Genomic DNA, 21832 nt, shown 5'->3' with positions numbered 1-21832 from the left:
CTCTGTCAGGTTGGTGGGGGACCTAGGCTTTACCTTAAGGAACTCAGAATTGAGTTGGTGTAGCACAAACACACTCTTCTGGCCCTTTGATGGTGACGGAAGCCCAGGGATCCGTGAGGTCCATCGGTGAGTTCCCACCTGAGCCTGGGGGTTGTGGGAGGGTTATAGAGTTTGAGCACAAACTTGTGGTCTGTCTTCTACCAGGAGTTTTAGCCCCTGCGGCCACGCTGGGCTGACGACCTTTCTCCCCTGGCAACCTAGAGCGTGAGATGCTGGATGTGGTTCCCTTCTTCTGTGGCTGTCCTGTAGCTGTGGTTTAACAAGTAGGATTGGCTAGGTTTACCCCTGTGCTTAAGATCTCCTGTTCTACTTAAGGCTTCTCCCTTTGCCCCTTCTCCTTAACAATGGAGAAGAGAGGGGGACTTGTCTTGAGACCCAGCTTTGTGCCAGGCTCTGGATCGGGCAAGTATAATGTTAGTTATGTCATCCTCCTAAAAGTCTGTGCCGTGGACCGTGTTCTGTTTCATCTCATGGTGGGAGAGCGTCACAGTCAGAGAGTGTCAGGTATCTTTCATATCACTTCTCTGCTCACAGCCCTCTTGTAATTCCTTTTCCCTCTCAGAAATGAGTCTATGATCCCTAAGTTCTAGAAGAAAGGTCTCACATGGTCTTGCCCCGGTGGTCTCGTTGACTTTTTGCTTCCACCAGGTCCGCCCCAGCAGCCTGACCTCCCTGCCATCCCTTGGTGTGCTGTGTCTTCCACCTGGGCCCGTTGTCACCTCCCTCTCCCTTTTCTGTTGCTGTCCCTGCTTCTGGGCTCTCTCTTCCTTCTGTTAAGTATTTCCTGTGTGAGTCGGTTTTGAAGATTTTGATGGGCAAAGTGAACACATGTGGCTTACAGAATTACCTGGAGGCCAGTTTGTTAACAGAGAATTATTTGTAAGGGGATGGATTTTTGTTGTTGTTGTTGTTTGAATAAACACAAGTAAGGCAAACCATTCAGGGTCAAGGTCAAATGCTATCTCTTAACAGTGTTCAGAGTTTCTAGGGCTAGGCTCTCCAGATGTCATACTGTTTTCAATTCCTTCGGGCATTGGACTTTGTACCTGAAATAGCCTCATATTTAATTCAACAGGCGCATTTATAACCAGGTCTTATTTGATGACTTGCTCAGAATTTTTTTTTAGATTTTAGCAGGATTATGGGATCTCTGGCTTTGAGGTTGGTCACCCTAAGAACTTTTTTTGGTAAAAGAAGCCCATTCTCCTCTGTGGCCTCTCTGTTTGGCCGACCTTGTGGAGGATGGAATTTCACTTGCTAGTCGCTGTGGCCTTTCAAGCCTGCTGCTGGTTTTATTTTTGCTCTGAGGTGCTTGTTTTTGGTCCATTCATCATAGCTTTCCTGTCAGCTGCACCTAAAATAGTGATGCTGTCTCTGACGGATGGGGTTCAGAAGATGAGCAGACCCAGATCTCTCTACAAAGAGGTTCCCCACTTTTTTGAAGCATCTCCATGGATTTGAGAATTTATTTTCTGTTTTGACTTAGAAGTGTCCTTGTACATGTCCCTGGGTGTGGTCCTCTTTTGTAAGATGCACAGAATAAAAGTAACATCTTGCTGTCAGTCTGTGGGCAGATCTTTGTCAGAAATAAAATCATGTATCTGTATTTGGGCTGCAGGACTTAAAAAAAAAAAAGTCAAAACTCAGAAGGAATATTTGCTTTTCAATATCTGGCTGCATGCTTTTCAGATTCTGCCAATGGAGGCTTTAACGTGCTTGCCTGTGAGCATCCCCAAAATTGTCCGTGGTGGGCTCGGTGCCCGGGTGCCCGGGTGCCATCCTTGACTAGGTTGCTTCAGTGCTCCCTGTGACTCTCCTGTCCTCTCCCCCTGTTGAACTGCCGCCCCACCCTCCTCTTCCTCTGCCCGTCCTCCTTGTCATCACCAGTGCTTGAACATTCCTCAGGCACAGGCCTTCTGCTTAAACATCTTTCTCAAGGACTCTTGAGATGGGATGGGTAGGCTCGAGGAGGATCAGCGCAGGGATGGAGGAAGCTTCCTTGAAAAGGGCCAGGTGATAAGTGATTTAGGTTTTGTGGCCCCTGGTTTCTGTTGCAGCTACTCAGTTCTGCTGCTGTAGGGCCAGAGTAGCCCTGAGATGTGACATAAGTGAATGAGGGTCATTCTGTTTCAGCACAATTCTCTGTATAAAAGCATGGCATGGAGTGCATTTGGCTTGGAGAGATGAAATGACTTCTCTAAGAATATGAAGCTAGTAAGTGCCAGAGGTAGGATTTGAACCCCTGCTGTTCAATCCTAACTTCTCTGTGTTGAACCTTTGTGCACTTCACGAAGGCCCTGTTGGACTGTTGATTAACTCGTTTGAGCCTTCCCTTCTCCCAGGAGAACGCTGTCAGCAGTACTTTTATTTTCTTAAGGGTTATCGTAAGCATCAAATATGGAAGTCTGGTGTTAGTTGAATAAATAATGATATTACATAGAAACTAAAATAGATTTCTAACACATGGATAACTGTTAAACTTTTAATCTGCCATTTCCTTTGACTTCTAATTACTGAAATGCTAATTAGCGGATAAATATCGCTTATTTATGTTACCGAATAAAAAACACAGATGTGTCTTTTTATTAGCCTTTGTATGCATTAAGGACTGTGTCGATCAAGGCAATGTTTTAACTATTTATACAGTGATCTTTCTAGCTTTTCAAAAGGTGTCACTTCACTGAGCACAGACTTGTCACCCTGTCCGTCATTCCAGGGAGCAGTTTGCTAATGCAATAATAATACGGCACTAACTGCGTGCGTATGCAAATTCGTTTTTTTTTTTTTTTAATGAAAGACTAATGTATGTATAAAGTGAGCTCACTTTCACTGTTCAGCTCAGTGAAACCTGTGCTGATGTGCAGGTAACTACCACCCAGCTGGATGCAGAGAATGTTCCCAGCATCCCAGAAAAATTCCCTTGCACATCTTCCTTCTCGATAAACTCCCCTCTCCCAGGGGCAGCCACTCTTCTGATTTCTCACCACTGGTAAGTTTTGTCTGTTCTCGATCTTCCTTTAAACGGAATCATACAGACGATATGTACTTTCTGTGCCTGTGTTTTTCTCTCAGCGTGTCTGTGACATCTGTCTGTATTGTTACTTTATGGCAAAAGTTTGTTCTCTCTTTTTGCTGTGTCCTGCTTCGCTGCATGTTTGTACCACAGTTTACTTACCTGTTCTCGTTGTTGGGCATTTGAGTTGTTGAGGCTGCCAGAAATAAAGCTGCTGTGAACTTGAGCATGTTACTTCTGTTGAGCATGTGTATTTTTTATTATTTCCCTTCGATTTCTAAATTGGTATTATTTCTATTAGAGGAGATCAGAGTATTTATATTTGAGAGGTGTTTAAGAGCCAGCATGAAGGAGTTTTATTCCAGGGTGTGTGTGTGTGTGTGTGTGTGTGTGTGTGTGTGTGTGTAGTAGGCCTTTAAAGATGAAAACACTTTAAAATATGTAATTTTGAAAATATTTCAGGTATCTTTTAAAATGAGGGAGTAAACAATGATGGTGCATATTGTCTTAGTTAATTAAATGCAGTATTGCAATTTAAAATCACCCAAGCAGGAATATGTGTGAAGTACAGAATACTCAGCATTATCATTTTCATCATTTTAGGAAAAAAATATGTATATGTACACACACATACATATGTATGCTGTTGTGTACATATCATTGTTTTCTTGCCTTTTGTTGGGAGTACGTATAAATACTTGGAATACATAATACATTTTGCTGTTGCTAAATTTTCTGTTGTGAAGTGGGGAAAGTGATGCTTCCCTCCTAGTTTCGAGCATCAGATGGTTATATAAAATCTGTGACTGTGCTGTATAAACTGTAAAGTTCTTTTGCAATGTTGGTTAAAATAAAAGCAGTCATAATAATAATAACTAGGTTGTGTGAGGCTTCCATTTGTGAAATAAATTAGGTCATTTACTGAAAGCTCACTTAACGAATATAACTAGGAAATTTTAAAAAATACTGTTTAGAAATCAGCAGTGGAGTAAGAGTTAACATGAAAATTCAAATTAGCGATTTTAGGGAAAACAGAATTTTTTTTCAGATTGTCAGTATCTCTGTGCTTCAGTTTCCTCATGTCGAGAATGGAGCGGCGGTAAGCAGAGTATCTTGAAGGTCCCTTCCAGCACTCCAATTTCTTCCCATTCCCTTTTACTGTTAAAAATGCTGATTCCCCACTGAGTGTTTGATTCTAATAGAAAATATGTCATCCTCTGGTGAGATGGATCGTGGGATGGATTGTCGGACAGAATCTGTAGTAACTTCCATGAAGAAAAGAAAGCCTGTTGCTATATTTAAAAATATTTGTCTCTTCTACCGGAACTGAACTGTCCTGTTAGGACCCTTTGGGTTCCAGGTTAGTCACCTTAAAAGTGACACGTTTGCACAGAGGAGAAGGAGAGAGATGTTTCTCCGGCCTTACATTTTAGACTCTGTCTCGTGTCCCACTTCCCATCGATCCGAGGTGGTAGCTGTGGCGCTCACGGCAGCGGGTTCTGGAAATCACTGAGGCCTTTGGGAACCACAGCTCCCATGCAACACACGGGGTCCCTTTTGAAGGAGGCATGGAGGGTCCAGGGATCTGTATTTTAAAGCTGAGTGTTCTTCCCCAGCATTTCAGAAGCCCAAAGCTCCCGACAGCTGAGAATACCCCGTCGCTCTGTTCATCCAACGCACAGCCAGCTGTGCTAGTACCACAGAGCTTTCCCACCCCCTGCATTTACTGTTGAAACCTCAGTGAGAGAAACACTTCCCCGAACGTCTTGTCACAGAGTGGACTGGGCCAGGTAAATGTATTTCCTCTGGAACTAGCTTGCACTTGTATTAGGGGCAGGGCAGCCTCTGTGGTGCAGCTGGTGTTGGAAACACAGTAAGAATTTTGGTTCCAGAGTTAGAATGAGTTGCTATGGTAGTGTTTAGCTCTGCGGCTCGACAGCTTTATGATGTTGGGCAGATTACTTATTCTCTCTGAGCTCTGATTTCCTCGCCTGTAAAATGGGATCACTGTAAGTTCTGAGGCTGGTTTGGTGGTACAAACAGACCTTGCCTTGCCTGACTCTTAGTAAGTGCTCACTCAGCATTTGCCACAGTTTTGTTTTCAGATCACCTGTGAGGTGTATCATTTTAAATAAAACGTATGTGTATACACATACACACACACACATATGTGTATCTTTATATCCATGTATATATATTTACTAAGGGTAACAATAATCTCTTAGCGAGGCCAGGGTGTGTTGCTGCAAAACGAGCCTCTGAGCCCTGATAGCCAGATTGAGACTCAGAGGCAGAGTTTTGGGAGAATCAGAAAAGAACAGCTTTTTGCTCTACCAGGCGAAGGGGAGTCACAGCAGACTAATACCTTAGGGATTGTGAATCTGCCTTGGGGTTGGATCTTGAGGTTTTTAAGAAAAAATGGATGGATCAGAAAAGGTGGTAACAATCAGGGTGCTACATTCATCTTAACCTCGATGAATCCTGGCATCAGGGAGGAACTCCAAGGGTCTGTTCATTCTTCTGAGATCATTGGCCCACGACCTCCTTCCTGGAGCAGAGCCTCTGGGTGAAAGCTGTTCTTGGTAAAGAATGTACGGGGAGGGGAGAGCATAAGGGGAAAGTCGGGGGGATGTTTAGCACAAACACAGTAAGGGAGAAACAGCACGGTGCAGGATTTCTTAGTCAGATTGAATCAGCATCAGGGGAGCCAGTTTGTTCTCTTGCTGAATAATCCTGCTCCTTCAGGTGTATGTGTGTGAGACTCCTGCATGTCCAGCCTGCGTGTTCCCAGAAGAATCCAGAAGCCGTGGCAGAAGTAGAGTACCCAGCCTGGCGAAACAACTACATTTGGAAAGGAAGAGCCTTTCCTTGAAATCATAATCCTCATTAGAGATCCGTCTTTAGAAAATCTTAGGAGTTGGTTTTGGGTCAGACCCATCCATCACTGGCATGATGAAGAGTTAAAAAATGAAATAATTGAGTTGCCAAATGTGTCTTATTTTTTTGTTCCCCTTTTAGAAGAGTTATTGGGTGGGAGTAAATTGATTACCATTTGGGTGAAGCTGTTCACTAACGTTGAAGACTTCTCCACTTAGGATCAGATAATTCCATCTGTAGCTTAGAGAAACCCTTAATACAAGTAGCTGGGGTGATGTGTAGAGTGTGAGTCACAGCGCAGTTTGTGATGGGGAAAACTGACGACAACCTGAGTGACTTCCACCAGGCAACCAGTGAATTTATGCGGTGTATTCATACCTTGGGGGACTAGGCAGCTGCTTAAAATGAACACACAAGGACCTCAGGTCACTGTGGATAAACTTTTAGCTTTACCTATAACATTTCTTATCTTGCATGTTAAAACCAGATCTAAAGCAAATATTGCAAAACATGAAATTTTGTTAAGTAAATGGTGGTAGCTATATGGCTGTCAGTTGTATTTTTTCTGGGCATTAGAAACATGTCTTAATTTTAGATAGCTGGAAGATAAAAAGAAAAGTACCGTAGGATGGATTATGGATTGCATTTATTTTTATGTTATGAGACATTATTTCCTTTAGAAAAATACATTGGTAGCATGTGGTATTGTGGAGAGCTTTGCATGAATGTGGGGTATTTTTTTTGTGAGCGGCGAGGAGAGGGAGTTTTTTTTCCACCCCATTTACCTACTTGCCATAAAGACATTTTTATCCATTAGCTCTCTAATGTGACTAAAAATGAGTGACAGTTCCAAAGAAGGTGGAGATAAGTTGCTAAGTGATCAGGACGCTGAGTCAGCTCTCCTGGGTTCACACTGGTTCCCGCTCCTGGTGGCTGCAGGGTAGGGGACACGGGCCTCACAACTGTCTTCTGCCCCGATGCCTCTCTGTCAGACAGGGTCCAGCAGAGTAGTACGTAGTGAATGGGATTATTTCCGTTGACTCAAATACTAGACAATGTTTGACCCAGAATGCACGTTAGCCGTTTTTATTCCGACAGTTTGCTATGGGAAGAGGAACTCTGGAGCACCGTGCAGGCCCCAGTAGCAGAAGCCCTGACTCAGACACTGTCCCAGCCACAAGGATGCAGAGCCTGGAGCACCGAGCCTGCACCCGTTCCTCCACCCTGCACTCATCTCGGCAGTTCAGGCTCTTTCTGGCCAGCGGCATAACCAGGCGCTGCCCCTGTTTTCACCCTACCCCAGGCCTTGAGATGTGGACTTGGCCTCGCAACCTTTGCTGGACTCTCTCAGCCGACTTTGGGAGGCTCAGCTCCATCTCATGTTGGACCAGGTCTCATCAGATGTGTCTCTCTGCAGGATTTTATCTAGCTTATGCAGATTGGTTTTCAGTGTTGCTGACGGGTTGCACCCAGATAATTTCAAATTTGTAGGCGTTTCTGGGATGGGGGTGCATTTTGGGTCAGAATGGTAAATGCCTTCCTTTTCACTTAAACGTCCACAACACCCTTTTCTCTTCCTTCTCTTTGGACACACCCACACATATACACACATACATACTCACTTTAAATTAGTAGCACTGGTCTGGACAGTGGTGGGTTCTCAACCAAGGGTGTTTTTGCCCACTTGGAAAAATCAGGCAATGTCTGAAGGTAATTCTAATTGTGATGAATTGAGACAGAGGAACGTGCTGCCGGCATCTAGTGGTTAGAGGCTGCGGATGCTGCCAACATCCTACAATGCGCAACAACCCTACAACAAAGAATTATCTGGTCCCAAAATGTCAGCAGCAGTAAGGTTAAGAAACCCTGAACTTGCCCTAATGAGAGTTGTAGTACCGTAATTGAAGTTCCAAGGCCAGATCACATCAGTGCTGTTTCAGCCTGGAATAAATCTGGCCTCAAAGACTTACCTTTCTGTAGAGCCCAAAGACAAAGGAGGTCAAGAGAGGAGCCACCCTATTAAGCCTCAAATATCGTAGGTCTCCAACAGGTGTACAGGATAAGCAGGAAGAGGAAATTGTTGCCTGTAGAAATTCTCTTTTCTCCTTTCTCTTTGCCATGTGCTCTTATCTATAGAAGGGAGATTCTGAGCAGATAAAGATCTCTTGAAATCCGTTGCTCTGGCTTTTGATCCCTCTTTTCAGTTTCTTCTTCTCTTTTCAGTGGGTGGAAATCACATGTCAAAGCATAGACCTGCTTAGAATATTGAGTGTTAATAGAGGCTGGAGCCGTCATCCCCTGCATTCTGGTTCAGCAACTGACACTTGAAGAAGAATTTCTCCTTGGTATCATTTGAGGAGCCATTTCAGAAGGGCCCTGTGATTGCCTGGGGATCAGGTAGAAGTACTTGAATGCCATCTGCAAGGCAAAAGGCTTTGAGAGAGAGAGGATCCTCTTGTGAAGGAGTCATAATGTTTTTCATATTAATTACACAAAGCTACTTGATTAATCAGTAAACTCCCATCTTAATGTACAAGGGGAACTGGGAAGTGTTTCAGAAGGTACCTAGTGGCTTGAAAGAGCTGTTTTCTCTGTGTTTGTATTTTGGGACTTGGATACTTAGCGATTCAGACATCCATCAGATGGAGGGGCTGTCTGCTTGGAGACGTGCCTCAGTGATACACGTTTTATAGACTGGCTTCAAGCCTTTGCCACGGTCTTTCTATTCTTATTTTTTAAAGTGCCATCATTCCTTGCAGGGATATAACGGGAGCACAAAGCTTGCAGAGATGGTTGAATTCTTTTTCACTCCTACCCTCTGCCTATAATCAGGATGAAGTATAAGGCCAGGTTCCTCTTTGGTAAGAACCCAAGGTGAGGGACACAGCTGGCTGTGGGGAAGCTTTATAACTGAAATGCAGTTGTGACGGGGTTTTTTTGTTTTTTTAGTTGTGACGTTTTTTAAAGTCTTAATCATGAGTGACTAAAAGCAGTTTTTCTTTGGGAAAAAAACATTACAAGTAATATTTATGAATTTGAGCATTCTATAGCCCAATATCAATGAAGAAATTTCTTTTACAATTAAAAACAGTAATTAGGAAGGACAGAACATCATTTCTATGGAATTTGTGCCAAAAATGCATAATCTCCCTCCAGTCCTGGGATGACATCAGACACCCCAAATTGAGAGACATTCTGTAGGAACTAATCAGAGCTCATTTGTCAATATCGTGAAAGACCAGAAAAGACTAAGAAACTGTTTGAGACAGAAGGAGGCTAAGGAGAGATAATTAAATGCTGTATGGAATCCTGGAACTGGGAAAGGACATTAAGGGGAAACCTGAAACAATTCAAATAAAGTCTGTCTTTCAGTTAGTAGTGTCTTGCAAGTGTTAATTTCCTGGTTTGCTCATTGTACTATGGTTATATAAGATGACAGCATTCAGGGAAGCTGGGTGCCGGGTATACGGAAACTAAATTATCTTTGCAACTTTTCTGTAATTCCCAAATTAATTCAGTATAAATTGGTTGTTTTCAAAAGCAGTAATTATTATGTGTAACAAGTTAAATAGTTTCTGTTGTTTTTCTCATGTAGATGGCAATTTAGATAGCATTTCACATACATAGTTCGCAAATGTGTTAGTTTTATGGATTACAAAACTGAATGTGTCAGTTTCAAATATAAAGTGGCAAATGCTTTTTTAACAGAGGGGATACCTTGGTAAACTTGTTGAGATTAATACTTGGCATTTAAAGAAATTATTACAGAAGTAATAGGCTTACTGTGAAACATTAAATAATGAAAAGTAGAAATGAGTATTCTCGTCAATTCCAATTTCCACTCTCCCCTCACCTTATCACGGTACCACCCACCACTGCTAAAAGTTAGGTACAAATTCAGGATTTTGAGTTAACTGTGTTTCTAGGTAATATGTATTAAAAAGAATGTGATCATACTGTAAAAGCCTTTTTGTAACTTGCCTTCCTTTCTCCACACCTAACAGTAATTCATGGTTTTCTTCAGTACCCATATTTCTACCTTACGTCATTTATCTGCTGTAAAATACTATGTTTTTTTTGGATCTGTCCTAATGTGTTTAACTACTTACGGAAATTTCAGACATCTCCCAGTTACATTCATAAAGTACTGAACCTCTTCTCTTTTCCATGTATTCCTTTTTTTGATATTAAGAAATGTTTCTTTCTATTTTTATATCAGAAAGGAAGTATGGGGTCTTTGCCTTGTGCAATCTTTGCATTCCTTTGAATTATTTTGTATCTTAAGTGTAACTTCCTAGACATCAAATGTTTGGGTCCAGATATAAGAACACTTTACATTTAATTTCCAAAGAAGAAAAGTCATATTTAAATTCTGCAATGTCTGGTTTTTGTTTAGTATTAAGACGAGCGTGGACCTACCAGGAGCACAGAAGCTTGACCTAGTGTTTGGATATTTTTTTCCCTAAGTACTGAGAACATGAATGCTCTGCAGCAGTAGAGAGTGCTGGCCTGGCCCTCAGAAGTTAATTTTGTGCTTTTAAACTTTGGTACAGATGCTTAGGCCCCCAGTAGGGGGTAAATATGTAAACCACAGAGAAGCCGCACAGGTGCCTAATTTTAGTTGTTTTGTAGTTCATCATTAGAACAGAAAGAGGGAGGAAACAGCTGACCAGTTTGCAGAGATTTATCATATTTGAGTTGTTAATAAAAATACACTGAGCAGAAAATACTTCAGTTGTTGTGTGTAGGCCTTGGTAGAGAAAAACAGTAAACTGTTTAATTGCACGCCAGAAACACGCTCATGGGATGCTAACATGTTTACATATTGAAACGTCTGATGCAACAGGACTGAAAGCATGAAAATAATGTCCATAAGAAGGAGAAGATATAAAATCAATACTAGTTGGTGAGAGAAAATACCTCTTTGGTTCCAAAATATTTAAACTCTGAGCAAGCTGTGTGTGTTGTGGAGTTTATTGTGTTAGCAGTGACACCTTTCAAAATTAGGAAGAACATGTTGCATTCTTGAATATAGAAGGCTGGCATAATCACTAAAAGTACAGTAAGTGCCCCTATCATTCTTTGGGTTTGATCTTAACATAATTAGCTCCTTGCCCAATAGAATATTTAATTTGAAATGCTGCCAAGGCTTGTTAAGTGAGAGAAGTACTTCCTGAGATCTCTGTTGTTAAATTTGGGACTTTCCGTATGAGATCATTTTCACTGGAAGTGTCAGGGTATCAGAATTGTTGCTCATAGTCTGACCTTTATCACCCAAACTCACTGAAACACTTAACATTTTCAATTTTATTGATGGAGCCTTTTATGAATATTGGGAAATTTGCTGCATCTCATAGAAGGAAATTAATTTGGGGAGACCTGACAAGCCTTCTGAGTGATAGATCTCTTTGCCCTGAAGAGCCTTCTTCGTTCAGTGACTTGGAAAGTGAATGTGAACCAGTAGGATTTCATTCTTTTATGTCTTGTTTTCAGCTCTCTTTAATGGCTGATTGCTGAGCCAGGCTAGGAACTACAAAATGTGAACGCCAATTTTCTTTCATTTGTGTCTCTGTTTTGGTTGTGACTTGAGATTTCCCTGGGCTTGTAAAAATACAGTGGAATACTCCTACAGTTTTGAAGTTAGAGTGCAGGAGATTTTAATATGCTTTGACAGTTTGTAGATGGATCAGGTGACAGGCTTTAACCATAACTAGTAACGCCTGCTATTCTGTAAGGCGTATACCAGAATTCCTTGGTCTTTCCAGCTGTTTCCGTAAAGTCAGAGGAAGAAAATCTAATCAAGGGTATAGAAAGCTGAAAATTTCAGTAGCCATCATTATGAACCAACGTAGGTTCACCATCAGTAAAGCCCATGCAGTGTGCATCATTTCTTTTTCTTTTCTTTTTTTTTTTTTTTGATAAGAAATAAACCAGAGTTCTAAAATTTCCTTACAGAAATGATTGGGAAGTGTGAACTCTAGGGCCATAAAGCTATTCACATAGTCACCAAACAATTGGAACGTTGATTAATAAGGCAGTGGGAACCTTGAGGGACCGCTTTCTTTGCTGGCTGTGTCCTCAGGATCAGTTCAGATTGGAGTACTCGCATGATTTTTAGTCCTCTGATATGTAAACGTGGGGTGTCTTTGCATTTGCTTAGATTTTTAACTTCTTTTTTTTAATTTCTTTGTAGGGTGCACGTCTTATACCTCTTTTGTACAATTTATTCTGAAGAATTTTATTCTTTTTGATGTTCGTTGAAATGGAATGGTTCTCTTAATTCCATTTTTGGACTGTTCATTGCTAATGTGTACAAAAGCCACTGGATTTGATATATTGATTTTATCCTGTAAACTTGCTAAATTCATTTATTGGCTCTAATTGTTTCTGTGTGTGTGGTTTTCTTTAGGGTTCTCTGTGTACAAGATCATGTCTTCTTTGGAGACAGTTTTACTTCTTCGTTTCTGATCGGGATGGCTTTTCTTTCTTTTTTTTGCCTACTTTTGGCTAGAACCTACAGGACAGTGTTGAATAGAAATGGTGGGACTCTACACCCTTGGCCTCTTGATGTGTCTTAAGGTGCCTTTTCCTCCTCTCCAGCAGTATATACAATCTTATGTGATGTTTTTGTAATTTTTTTGCATTATAATGAAACAAACTGAAATTAACGTATGGTTGAGGATGTAGAAGACTGCACTGGAGGTTGTTTCCACCACAGCACACTGCCCTTTTCTGGGCTTGGCTTGTTACACGTTCACTTGAAAATTGACCCAGTGTTGCTTCTGGTGACAGACCCTCTTCTGTGTCTCTCCACTGTATTTTTGTGTAAGAAAGAGCTTCACATTCTCTGGCTCTGCTTCTAGAGTGGTCACATCAGGCAAACTAATCAGGATTTTTAAATTCATTTAGTTACCAAATGTTTATTGAATGCTTACTAGATACCAGGCTTAACTGGTGTGCTGGAGAAATAGCAGTTCCTAAGAAACTTAGAGGCGAGTTGCTAGAGGCAAACAGATGAATGATTGAATTGATGAATATAAAATTTGTTTAGGCTGTTTATCTCTTCCCCACCACCTTTTCTAGAATTCCTATTTTCAGATGCATTCAGGGGAAGACACATGGGCATGGTGAGAGTATCAAAAACCATGTAATGTGAGGAAAAGCTAAAAGAATTGGGGAGTGACTGCATGACATTTAGCTACGAATCTTGGGATTTGGAAGGAGAAAGATGGAAATTACATGATAGTGTTTGTGACTGTTTGTCCTCTGGACACAGTAACATACGGATTAACTTTCTGAACAGTGACCAATAAGTGGAAGCTAGAGTAAGAGAGATTTTAGTCTCTTTAAACCAGGAGATTTCCACTGGGTCAATGTCTCTCTTATTGCAACAGGTTAGACTGGGTAGCCACTGACCTCTTTAGACAGAGCGTGCCATCTTTTTTTCCACAATCCCTACCACTCCCTAGTGTCTCCTTTTGGCCTGTTTCACTCATTTGTTACCTTCTTGGCATCGGTATCAAATCATTTGTGTCCTTGCCATGTTGTTTTACAAAGGTGATTTTTCTAGATATTTGAGCGTTCTATGAGCAGAATAGGGAGGAAGTTAGTGATAGTAATAGTGATTGCTCCTTTCTTTAAAGGAAAGTTCTAGTTATCATTTTTCTTGGGAACGCAGAGTTGACTAGATTTATTATTTTTAGGTACAGAACACTTCACTCAAATACTTTAACACACCTCCCTGCCACTCCGCCGTCCCCCGTCGTATAAAGAGGTGAAGAAGAGAGTCTTGGTCCAGATCCACATATCCTCTTGGCTTCCTTTTCACTTACTTGGATAGTTCCCGATGGGAACTCCCAGCGGGAGAGTCACTGGCTCTGATGATTGTTGGAGATCTGCATTCCTCTACAGTAGCGTTTCTCAACTTTAGCATTGTTGTTATTTTGGGCCATATGATTCATTGATGGGTGGGCCCATCTTTTATATTACAGGATGTTTAGCAGCATTACTGCCTGTACTCACTAGATACCAGTATCACTTCCCTCCCCAAGTCACAAGAATCCAGATGTTACCAGATGTTGCAGATGTCCCGGGGTGGGAGGTGGGGGATGCTAAAATTGTCTTTGGTCAAGAAACAGTGGGGGTACCTTAGTTCAGTTACATCTTTTCAGGCTTCAGTGTGCATCTGAGAATATTTACCAGTTTTTAGTGATGAAGCATCAACCTGAGAGACTGATGTAGTTGACTCCTCCCTGACTTACTTGTAAAGGGGGTTTTAGTATTTCCTTTCACAAGTCTCACAGGACCCGTGAAAGTAAACACAGACAAGGCACGTAGTGTAGAACTTGGAGACGGAGTTATAAACACTATAGTAGAGTATTTAGAGTGTTAGTGTGTTTATTTCTGAGATGTTTGTGTGTAAGGTGTTTCTAAACATTCCTGTAACTCCTCTGAAAGAAGTGTCTATTTCAGGGTTTTAATCACCGTTCATGGTACCCACTCCTGTGAGATATATTCCTCCATGTCCCTGCCCGCACCTCAGGCACCGCACACGTAACAACGCGCACATAACAGAACTGCTGCTTTCCTGCTTGAAGCCTCCTGCTGGGAGGAAGAGCTTTGTGGGATGGGACATTCCACGTGTGATTCACCCCCAGGTATGTGGCTTCAGTGCTGACAGTGTTCCTCCCTCTCGATAGACTACATGCCAAATCTTTCATTTCCTGAGAACATAAGCTGGGAACAATTTTCCAAATGGAAAATTTGTTTGGCCTTTTGAAACGTAATTAAAGAGCATCTGGGTAGCTCATAAATTGTGGGTCGGTCAACTGCATGTGTGGTTTCCACGATGCTGGTGACTGGTTGGAAAGCTGTGTCCCCCGAACTTAATGGCTTGCTCGGGTGGATTTGCTTTCTCAAAGACTAGGATTGTTTAAAACACATTTATACTCTTTGGGAGGCTGAAATGGCCTGGAAAGTGCACTGTTCTGTTACGACGGACTTTGAAATTACTCTGATATACTTACTATGGACTTACTCCCAGTTGCATTAGATCAGTGAGTCATGGATCTTGGAGAGGAGGGTTTGCTTGGTCCAATCTTGGTGACTCCATTTGTATGAGGTACAAGGGCTTTCAGGCTGTGTGCCATGTCTTCTCGTCTGTATTTTCCCAGAAGAGTGTAGAAGACCCACACATTCCTGTGAATGTGAAAGTTCGTAAGTTGTAGAATCATGTATCTGAATACCTTCTATCTCACTCTGCTTGACATCTTTTTTTTTAGAGTATTCCTCCCTGGATTCAGGGTGCCCTGGGTTTGTCTCTGTTGGAATCCTCGTTACCCTGTCGGTATCTCCTATTCATTGGTTTGTCTTTCCCACCGCAGTCTGCAACAGTAGTTTTTGTCTACTTCTGTCTCACGCCTGCCCCTAAAGAAGCTAGATGCACAGCAGACTTTTGCTGATTACAGGAGTGGGGCAGGCTCCCCTGGGTCCTCCCCCGCAACTGCTCTTTGCCTTCGTGGCTAGGCAGGTCCAGTAGGTGCTTGATGGCCTCCCTGAGGCCGGTCTTCTTCGCAGACAGAGCTCACCTTGTCCCCATCAGCGTTCTGAGCTTCTCGTGACACCTGATGGTGTGCACGGCTGGTCAGCAGTAGTTGAATTCCTTGTCAGTTCATTTGGGCAGGGGTTTTGAGGCTGGACCATCAGGCTGTATCCTTCTTAGAGATTAATTTTTTTAAAAAAAATTACCATTGTAAAGGTAATATAACCTTTGGGAAAAAAAGAAAAATGATTTAAAACTTAGATGCTGAACTTCATTTCCTGTCTTCCAACCAAACCACCCCTCAGTTTCTCTGTTCTCATGAGTGTATGAGACCCTTGGCCATGCGTGTGTGGGCAAGGGTCCTTTATGTTCCCTTTTCTTCCTCATTTAGTGATTCAGAAGTCACCTTGTTCCAGAAAAGGAATGAAGGTGGCTCACAGGGATAGGTTAACATCAATAAAAATAACACAGGGACAAAACCCAGTATTTTCTGAGAGTTGGGGTATAAAACACAGCCAGAAGTGAAGTTAAGATGAAAATGCACATCATAAAGTTTGAAGTACCTTTTACAGAGTAAGTGACTTAGCTTGTCATATTCTTAGTTGTAGTCTCTTGGTCTTCACGTGGAAGCTTTTGGTGATTCATGTGGCAGAAGACAATTACTATTGCATGACATCTTCCGGGCACTTGTAGCCACTTCTTCTCCTCCTGCCTTCATTAAATTGTTTTGGGAGTTTCACATTTTTTTTCCTCCTGCCTCCCCTCCTCATTCCCTTTCTGAAATTGACCTGAATGGTTGCTGAATTGTTGTATATGTTACAGCAATCAACTGCTGTAGGAGACAGAATATCGACTTAGTAATTGAATTACAATCGATGCCATTCACTTAGCATGAAAGCGCTTGGACGTGCCAGCTACATGTAATTGGCATTAAGGTTATTGAGGTGCTGGATCTACCCCTCAGGGAGCTTAGAGTTGAGTTTAGAGGAGCAGACTGCAAAAGGTAAGAAGCGAATGCATTAAATGGTCAGAAATTGTGGTAAGCGCCATGGAATAAGACAGTTCTGAGACTGTTGGTCTGCCTTGAAGAGAGGTTGCAGAAGGTCTTTTCAGGATTGCATTCAAGTTGAGCTGTGAAAAGTGAGAAGGCGAGGTGTTTGTTTTGGCTCATGGAATGGGGGTGTTGTCTCAGGCAGAGCGCACTTTACAGGAAGGAGTCCTGGGCTGGCGGTGGCTTGATGAGTTTTGAGGAAGTAAGTAATGTCCACGTAATTGGAATAATAATTTAAGTGTATTTTGTCTTCTTTGCTAAGTTGAAATTCAGTTTAAAGGCATAAACTTTTTGTGTTTGAAGGTCCTCATCTCTTTTTGATTTGAAAAAGCAGGTGTTTATACTAGGCTGCATGGTGCTTCCTGGTTTCCACCTGCCACTTCTACTGAGCTCTAAGGGGGTGATCTTCAGATTTGATTCCTGACAGATTTAAAATGCCCCTAGCAAAAGAAAGCCCCAGAGGAAAGACATGGTTAAAGCCTGGGAAAGTGGGATGTTTAAGTCTAATCGGAATACCCGCTTTTCTGCCCAGAGCTGCTTATAGGTCTGTCCCGCATTTGTAGTTGGTAAATAATCTTGACATGTGGTGTTTGCTTTCATCGTCGGCTGGAGCAAAATGTCATTTATTTCACTCTGCCAATTCGAGAACTGTTCTCTTTTATGAAAATCCAAGCAGATGAGGTGTAGAGGTGGAGTTTTTGCTGTCTTTTCAACCAGTTTGTAAATTTCATAGATCACATAACAGGGTAAACTGTGACAGTTTTGCTTGAAACCAGACACTGGGCAGACATCTATTCTTTTTGCTTGGAAATCTCCATTCTCCTGAACTGTTTCAGAAGACACCTGTGTGGGTTTCTTTTCAGTATCGTAGAGTATTTGGAGCATACAATGACATCTAAAGCACTAAAGATGATTACCCATTCTCCTCTACGAAGCGCTAGCTGTTATTTGTGTGTGACTGTGTGTGTGTGCTTTTCTAGTTTCTTTTTCTGTATGTGCATTCTCACTTTAATATCGCAGGAACTCATGCGTGTGCGGTCTTATTATCCCACTTTCTTGTTATCCTCTCATTCTCCTTCCCTCAATGAGTCTCCACAAATGGAGACAAAGGCCAGGTATCAGAGCAAAACTATCCATTTTATCAGAAGCAGTGCTAATTGGACAGCGCTGTGTGGATCTACACTCACAGCGGAGCATCTTTATACCTTTTCCTCAAGTCCAAGTCTTGGGACGTATCCATGAGGACCTGGGGCATCCGTGGTGGACCTAGAACTAGACAAGTAGAACACGACACTGCAGGAACATGCCACATGTCACGTACCACTCAGAGACAGAGAACTTATCTGTAAGATACTTCACTCTACTTTCTCATCAGTAAACAAGTCACATCTCCTTTCTCAGGAGAGAAGTGGGATTGAGGTGGAGAAATTAGGGGGATTGAGGTGGAGAAATTATTACTCTTCTCTTACAGGGGAAGGAGTATAAAACCATTTCCTCCCATGACCCTTTGAGGCTACACTTAAAAAAATTAGCATTTCCTCTTTGAATTTTCAAATTTTCATGTCATATTTATTGAGTACCTAATAATTCATTTACTTATCTATATTTTGGTATACCTTTCTATGGGAAGTGGTATTTTTGTTATTTTTTTTGAAGTTATTCGATTTACAATGTTGCATTAATTTCTGACGTACAGCACAGTGATTCAGTTGTATGTATAAAATATATATATATTCATTTTGTATATATATTCGTTTTCATATTCTTTTTCATTATAGGCCATTACAAGATATTGAATACAGTTCCCATTGCTATGCAGTAGGACCTTGTTTATCTTTTTTGTATATAGTAGTTAGTATCTGCAAATCTGGATCTCCCAATTTATCCCTCCCCACGAATGTGGTAGTTTTGCTTGTTCTATTGAACATTTTGGTTTGAGATCAAAAGGAAACCACTGCAAAGATGGGTGGCCTGGAGTAAGTAGGCGAGTGTTTATATCTGATGTTGGTTGTCCCATATCGCATCCTGCCTGCCTGCTAGAGCCCACCTGTAGCTGCTAGGATCCACAGGAGTCCCAGAGGGAAAGGTAGATTAGATGACTTGAATATGGTAGATAGAAAGCTGTTGGGTTATTTGACACAAAACATGTTGCTGGGGAAATACTTCCTAGTTAGTCCTGACCCAAGAACATTTTGAGCTATATTAACTAGCCCTTCCATTTTCTGTTTCTTTTCAGATTTGTGTTTTATAGATGATCTCCTTCCAAATAGGAAGGTTTTATTTTCTGCTTAATTGAGTGTAAACAATTGATTACATGTTTGCTTCACAGACTGAGTGTTGTGGCATTTTTCTACTGTTGGAGAATTGATCAGCAAGAGGACTGGACTTCTCTTTTTTCTTAAGTGAAGTTTTGATTAGGGATGAAGTCCAGCAGTGCCCAGCATTCATGGATGATCAAGCAAACCAATGAAGCATCTTGTGTTGCTCTGCTAATAAGAGGAAAAAAACCCTCCAGTTCTAATTTTCTGATTGTCTTCCACTTAAACATTATCTATAAATACTATTTTTAAAGTATACATAACCATAGCGTTTTACTTTTCACTGCCATCATTAAATACTCATTTCAGCCTGGTAAAACAAATCCAGCCCTTTCTCAGGAAAGGAACGTTGAAAACAAATCTTCCGGATGAGATGCTGCTGTGATTTCTAAACCCCTACCAGTCATTTCTTTGCCCTAACCGGGAGTCATTAAACCAAGTTTAACAAGACCTCTAGACACAGTGAAAAACACATGCTAAGAATAAAGAGTCCAGCAAAACTTTTGAAGATTTTCTCACTTACAGATTTCTCAGTGCACTATTTACAGTCATGTCCCCAGTCTTGAAGTGTGTTCAGATTTCTTAAAGCTAGGAAGGAATAAAAACATACAGTCACCAGAAGGGAAATTTACTCACCAATTAATGAAATTCTTGGGACTTTGGTTGTGAGCTGCTCTGTAACCTTTTGTTTGCTTTGGAGTGACTTTGAGTAATAATCACATTACATGGTTGGAGTACTGCTGTTTTGCAAATTCTAAGCCACATATTATGATGCTTTAATTATGGACGATGGCTTTTAGTAAGCTAAAAAGAAGGGAAAGACAAAAAAGATCTGACAGTCAAATCATCCATATTTATTTATGGCAAAAAGAGGACCTTAGAGTCTCTTTGTGTATATTCTTCACTCTTAAACAAAAATTACTACACCACTTATCTAAATAGTGCTGAGCTCACATTCCTGGAAATGCAAAGATATTAGAGGAACGTTACTCAAAATCTAATTTTTCATAGGAACAATGCTATAGATTGAATCAAAGACTTCTGGAGAATAGCAAAACGAATTAAGGTAATATCAAATCAGGGAGATAGGTTTAAAAAAACAGAAGCAAACAAAGTCAGAGATACATATATAGAAGGTACCCTGATATGTTTTATAACTGAGTAAATTATTCATGTCTTTCTGTCCACCCTTAAGAGTTTGGGGGGGGGGTCCCTTTGTATTTTTGTATCACTTCAGACTTCAAAAAAGTTGAAGGAATCGTAGGAAACCATCTGTGTATCTTTGATCCAGATTCACCAGTTTTTAAAAATTATTTTGTGTGTGTGTGTATGAGTGTTTATTTTATAAAGATTCAGACATTGTGCCCTATTCCTGACATATTTCACTATCTGTATCTGAGGAATAAGGATGCTTTCTTACATAACAACCGTAAATTATCTAAATCAGGAAATTCGGTGTTGATGTGATACTGTTAACCTAAATCCGCGTTTCATGTTCTGATTGCACCATTTGTCCCTATTGTTTCCTTTATGGTCGTTTTCTCTCCAGGACAGACTCACACATGACTTTGCGTGTGTATGTCTCATGTCCTTTTCATCATCTTTAATCTGGAACCGATGAAGTTGACATTTTAAGAGTATAGACTAGTTATTCTGCAGAATATCCCTCAAGCTAGGTTTCCCTGGTACTTCCTATGATTAGATTTAGGTCCTGGCTCTTTGGCAGGAGTAATCACAGGTGATGGCTGTGTTTTTCTCAGTGCGGCATATCAGGAGGCACTGGAGAAGCAGTGATGTTGATTTTCAAAATTTAAGATTAAATCTGGTGTCCACTAGGTCTCTCAACTGTAAAGCTACTGCTTTCCTGAGTGACTTGTCAGATGATACTTTGCAGCTGTGTAAATACGCTATTTTTGATCCAACTTTTACGCACGAGTTTTAATATCCATCGATAATTGCTGATATTACTATGATGGTTGCCAAATGGTGGTTTTTCAGTTCTGTGACTCCTTTACATTTATTTCTCTACATTAGTTGCCATTCTCCTGGAAGGAAGTACTTTCTTCCCCCCGGCCCCCCAATTATTTATTTATTCATTCACTGACGTTTGTCATTAGGACTTGTGTATTCCTGCTTTATTTGGTGGGTTAGAATCTATTACTATCATTATTTTGGTGTTCAAATTGACTGTCCCAGAATTATTTTGTTTGTTTGTTTGTTTGTTTGTTTGTTTGTTTGTTTTGAGGGGGAGGTAATTAGGTGGTGGTGGTGGTAGTATTTTATTGATGGAAGTACTGGGGATTGAACCCAGGACCTCATGCATGTTAATAAGCACAGGCTCTACCACTGAGCTATACCCTCCCTCTCCAGATACCGTTTTAAACTGAAGTATAGTGAATATACAGTGTTGTGTTAGTTTCTGGTGTACAACGTAGTGATTCAGTTATATATGTATTCTTCATTATGGGTTATTACAAGCTGTTGAACATAATTTGGCTAGTGGGATCCCTCTGTAGGCTGATTTCCGTGTCATTTGTACATGTCCCTATTGTGTCTAACTTGATTAGGAAAGTTAAATTTTAACACAAGGGAGGAATATACATATACTCCCCAGATGCAGAAACTTAACCTTTATGCTGTTGCTTCTGTTTTTTCGATCACTATTTTTGCATTGCTAGTCCAAAGGGCTGTTGTTTTTATTTCTGGTCTGTATGTTTGAGTTGTTAGCTGGTTTAGACATTATCGTCTGCGTAAAGCTAATTAATATCGTCTGAAGGTGGAATCTCCCAGTAAGCGGAGAGTTCTTAGAGCGATGACATCACGCACTGCCCCAGAAGTCAGTCACGCTCCGCTCAGCTCTCTCTGTAATGAACTGCAGATGCGGCGTAGTGCTTATTTCCTTCTTGTTATTTTAATATTTCAATTATTTCCCTCGTCACTTCTACAGGAGGCCCATACTCATAATCTAGGTT

At 41.1% G+C, this 21832-nt stretch overlaps 1 protein-coding gene and 1 non-coding gene across 6 annotated transcripts in view; one reads left to right on the top strand and one right to left on the bottom strand.

Annotated features, from left to right (window-relative positions):
- The window catches only part of PTPRG (protein tyrosine phosphatase receptor type G), a 673139-nt gene that overhangs the window by 266247 nt on the left and 385060 nt on the right, over positions 1–21832 (top strand). The gene's annotated exons all lie outside the window — the stretch shown is intronic.
- Positions 21147–21222, bottom strand: TRNAN-AUU (transfer RNA asparagine (anticodon AUU)). The gene is given in 2 exon segments: positions 21147–21182; positions 21186–21222. It is a non-coding gene; the product is annotated as a tRNA-Asn (tRNA).

This window comes from Camelus bactrianus, chromosome 17, assembly GCF_048773025.1.
Source record: "Camelus bactrianus isolate YW-2024 breed Bactrian camel chromosome 17, ASM4877302v1, whole genome shotgun sequence".
NCBI classification, from domain to species: Eukaryota; Metazoa; Chordata; class Mammalia; order Artiodactyla; family Camelidae; genus Camelus; species Camelus bactrianus.
This window is presented reverse-complemented; position numbering and strand designations above follow the sequence as displayed.